The sequence below is a fragment of the Rhipicephalus microplus genome, unplaced genomic scaffold (genome assembly GCF_043290135.1).
Source record: "Rhipicephalus microplus isolate Deutch F79 unplaced genomic scaffold, USDA_Rmic scaffold_23, whole genome shotgun sequence".
In the NCBI taxonomy this organism is placed as follows: domain Eukaryota; kingdom Metazoa; phylum Arthropoda; class Arachnida; order Ixodida; family Ixodidae; genus Rhipicephalus; species Rhipicephalus microplus.
In genome coordinates this window covers 986,310-991,266 of record NW_027464596.1, presented here as the reverse complement: position 1 = coordinate 991,266, position 4,957 = coordinate 986,310, and positions in this window count along the sequence as shown.

Here is a 4,957-nt window from a genome sequence, read left to right as displayed (position 1 = left end):
AAGCAGAATACAATTTGTGTAAAAAAATCACAACATCAAAAAAGAACGTTGCTCGATGCCGCAATGACTATTTGATGGACAAAAAGCGACAGGACATGACAGAGAGTGCATGCGAACATTGTTTAAGTAAAGTGGCTGTCAGGTGCCTAAAATTCCCGTGCTTAAGGCGTGTTAAAATGTGAGTATGAAAATGATGAGAGTGGCGTTAAATTTGTGTTGCTCTGGTGTAAGTGTGTGTGCTTGTGTGAGTGTTTGCGTGAGTCGAGGTTGCGCCAAAATTTCTAAGTATATGATGTATAACCAACTAGCCCAACAACAAGTTTTATTAAGGGTTTTCTCGAAGATGGACGTTTTTCAAATAGAACAGAAGTTGACATGTTATCGGTTGTGAAATGTGAAGGGTGGTCCTTGTCTGCCTTCACTTTGAGATAATATAGAAAAGACTTGTAACATCTCTGAATACTAGACATGTAACATCTCTGAATAAATCTCCGGGTAATAAACAGAGTACAACTAAGTGCACCACCTTGCGGTACTCCTGTTTCTTAGACTAATGTTGGGGAAAGAACGCTGCCCACTCAGACACGGAATGTACGATTGGACAAGTGGCTTTCGATAATAGTAAACATCCTGCCACGCACACCAAGATTGGACAGGTCTCTTAATATTCCGAATCTCTATGTCGTATCGTAGACAGGCTTTTTCGATATCGAGGAACACAGAAAGTATTGTTTGTGGACGAAGGCGTCTCGTATCTGTGCCTCGATACGTACCAGGTGTTGGGTGGTGTATCTATCCTCAGGACTCCTGCACTGGAATGGGTCGAGCCGATTGTTTCAAGGTAATGTACAAGTCAGCGGTTTATCAGTTTTTCAAATAGTTTATACATGCAACTTGTAAGTGCGATTGGCCTGTAACTACTAACAGAAGATAGATTTTTGCTTTGCTTTGGGATCAAAATATTAATAGATTCTTTCGAGGCTGAGGAGATTACACCGGAAGACTGAATAGCGTTATACAGGGAAAGCAGGGTTCTTTGAGTTTCAAGAGGCAGTTAATATTTCGTATACTATACGGTCTGAACCTGAAGCTGATTTATTGCAGAATAATAGCGATGCTTCTAACTCGGCCAAACAGAAGAGGTTGTTGTACGACTCATGTTTAGAAGATTTTTGCAGTCGTTTCTCTTTTTCGATTTTTCTTTTGTGTCGTTGAAAAGCTGCAGTAAATGCGATGAGCTGGACACCTCTTCGAAGTGAGCACCGAGGAAGTTCTCCTGGTCTCCCAAGGTGTCCCTTTGTGTGTCTACGAAAGGTAGTGAAGATGCGTGTCGTCCTGCTACCTTGCTCGCCATGTTCCAGACTTTATATTCTTGTGTATATGAAGTGACGCCAGATAAAATCTTAGGCCAACTTTACCTCCTAGCCTACCGGCGCAATCTCCTGCCTTGAGACTTAATTTTCTTCAAGCTTTCAAGATTCTATGCTGTCGGCGAGTTCCGTAGCAACGTCAACGCTTTGTTTTGTTGTTTTCGTGCATTGCGACGTTCAGTGTTCCACCATGGGACACGTCGCTTGCCAGGCAGTCCAGAAGTTTGCGGGATGCATTTAGTCGCAGTGTCGGTCAGAAAGCTAAAAAGTACTGTACAGCTGGATCAATGTTTGATTAGATAGGTCAGTCTAACTTAAATAAGTAATCTGCGAGAACTGTTCCCAATCAGCTTTGTCAGTGATCTATCTGGGGACCTGTGTGTATTATTCATTTGACATGGGTTTGCTTAGCGTTACCAAAAAGTGGTCACTTCCGTAAAACTTATTAATGACGTTCCATGTCAGTAAAGAGAGGAGGGATGGAGAGACAATACTGAGGTTTTTGACGAGTAGGTATTGTTGGCGAGGCAATAGTATCTGGGATCTTTCCGATTTAGAAGACACGCGCCAGAAGTAAAAAAGAACCGTTCAATCAGGCGACCTCGAGCATCGCAGCGAGAGTCACCCCATCGATCGCTATGTGCATTGAAATCTCCAAGGTGAATATAAGGTTCTAGAAGTTCGTTTATGAAGGTCTGGAATTCGTGCTTTTCAAGACGGTGTTGTGAAGGTATGTATAGAGAGTAGATGATGACGAGCTTATTTAAAAGAACTGCTCGGACAGCCACCGCCTCAAGGGATGTTTGTAGCGGTAGGTGTGTGCATGCAATCTCTTTATCGGCTCTAATGGCAACACCATCAGATGACACAATGGCATCATTCCGGTCCCTTCGAAAGATAACGTAATTGCGTAGAAAGTTAGTGTGTTTTGGTTTCAAGTGTGTCTCTTGCACACACAACACTTTTGGTGTATGTTGGTGTAGAAGCTCCTGGATATCGTCGAGGTCTCTCAGCAGTCCTCTGACGTTCCTTTGTAGTATTTGTGTCATTTTAATGTTTTGTTGTGTTGTGTGTACAAAAGTGTTGTGTTACGTTGGTTACAGGACCTTTTGGGGGCCCTGTGATTTGAGGTTTTTCTTTTTTGGCGAGCTCCATGAAGTTGCGCCTTTTCTTCGCCGTCTGAGGTGCCGGAGGACTGGAACTTGTATCCATCACCTCTTGCGATGTGGTTGATGCTGCCTGCTCGGCAGGCACGTTCACAGAACTTTTGCACTTAACTGCGCTTGCAGTGGTCCGAGGTCCAGCAGACATGGGAGTCTGCTGGACATCGTGTCTTGCACAAAAAGTTTTGCACAAAAGCGATTTTCGCAACACGACAGCACTTGCAAATATGTAAAGATTGAGCGTGCCAGAAAAAACGTGCATCAACGCGTGTTTTGGTGCGACAACTTCTTAAATGCGTGCAACTTCTCAAGCATATGTACATGGTCCGAATGGCTGGTCCTGTTCTTTGCCACATGGGATGCGTGCCAGCCCTCGTGAGTGAACGAAGATGACCATGCAGGATGCGTCAATCCCTCCGTGCCTGGCCGCATTGTCCCGGCTTTCTCCCGTGCAGCTGAAGGCGCAGTGCGCAATCTGGAACAGCTGACTGGGAGACAACCGCAATGAAGGTAGTACCTGGCGCTGCGCGGATTGCGGACCTTGGAAGGTCAGGTAAGCGATGCGCGAAGCCCGGATGTGGCTAGCCTTCTTCTCGTCGAAGAGCGTCTCGTCGATGCGGTGGTGCGTAATACGCTTGTTCGGCTTCTCAGTTGTCTGAAAGGGTGATGGATTTTGAATGTCTTAAACAAATAATTTTTACACCGCAAACTGTGGCGTTCCACGCGTACCTAGCTATTCACTGTAAAATAATACAGTGAAATTCGGCAAACGCAGTCACAGGCGACCAACAACGACAGCCTCTTACGCCTATCTCCCATTTGTCTGTCTTGCGACTGCTTCAGCAATTTGAAATAGACACCCGAACAGTCACAAGCGCTTACATCTAAATGCGTTGTTTATCCTATCATTATGTTCGCTAACACGGCTCGTTATTCATGCGTGATCAGCGTTATCAAAGCCGCTTCCCTGTAAATGGAGGAGGCCTATGCGTTCAGTCAGGAAAACAAATATGCTGATAGTTGACTGGTATACTCTCGTGCTTATTCTTTTGCATGAAGACCGTTGGAAATTCCAACGGTTAGCGCATTGTATGTCCTGTACTTCCTCTGACATTATGCTTTTCACAGAACCGTGGCTTGTAACAGTTATCAAGAGCTCGTAACATGCATGAGAGTGCGTGCACACCTGAAAGCTCTTTACAGCTAATCGCGACAATGTTATCGATACGTGGGCATACATCAGAGTTTTTCGTGACTCTCACCGCGCTGCTCGTGAACAGAAAATACGAAACTATCCGGGAGGCTGTGTTCAGTCCAACCGCGGCAGGTAGAACGGGGATTTCCGTATTGAATCACCGTTTAGGGTTAGCCGCTCTTCAATGAAGTAAGTCGGTGAGTCGGGACGGGGGGTGGCGAAGGGAGGGAGTTGCATACACTAACGCGGCAGGCCAGCAAAATCAGTTTTCATTATGGTGTTACTTTCCAGACGAATAAATTGTTTTGTTTACAGTGGCAGCATTCCGACGCTCTTCCGCCTACTACGTGCTAATTGCAGCAGTTCTTCTTGGTAGATAGTGCCCTCGTAAAAGTTGTCTCACTTCACGGAAAAGCTCAGCTGAAGTGGTTTAAGCCACTCGTAGCCACCGCTGTCGACAACAACATAGCTTTGTGCATGTGATTTTGACAAACATCGTGTCCCTTAGCGTGAGGCGTGTTGTTGGGCGTGCGTTTGATCACGTAGAAGTTTATATCTGGACGGTCCGCGACAAATCCAGAACATGCTGCTCTCCCGACAAGTACAGTGCGAAAATTGGTACGGTGCAAGGAAGCCGAGACAGTCCAGCAAATTCGGGGATGGTTGGTAACCCTATAGGGATCAGAACACTCAGATATATGTCGTTTTGAATATAGATCAACTGCATCAAAATATGGTTCCTCGGACTGGCTTTCCGTTTTTGCGTTGTATTCTTAGGCTACCGCATCAAGATTGGATTCGTTTGCAACGCAGAAATAAAATACGTAGTATAACCGAATGCGTGAGCATCCACAGATCTCGCCAGGTGAAACAACCCACAGTTACGTGCCGTACATAAGTATATGGTACCTATTAGGGGCGTCAGGATATTTATATATAATCGTGTTCCATTTGATTTGCAACGCACTTTTGTTATTCTAAATGTTCTAACAGCAAAAAAACTTCATCGTTATTGTTATCAAGCTTAAGTTCTTATAATGCACACACCTGATACGCACCACATTCCGTTATGCACCGTATGAACTTATTGCTCCGAAAAGTAATAAAGTTGATGCATACCAGTTATGCATCAGCCAATGCGATTGACAAGCAACGCAAAAAAGTGTCGTTCGACCTTTGGGGACGCCGTCGTGGTTTCCGGGGCTTTGTATTAATTTCGACGACCAGAA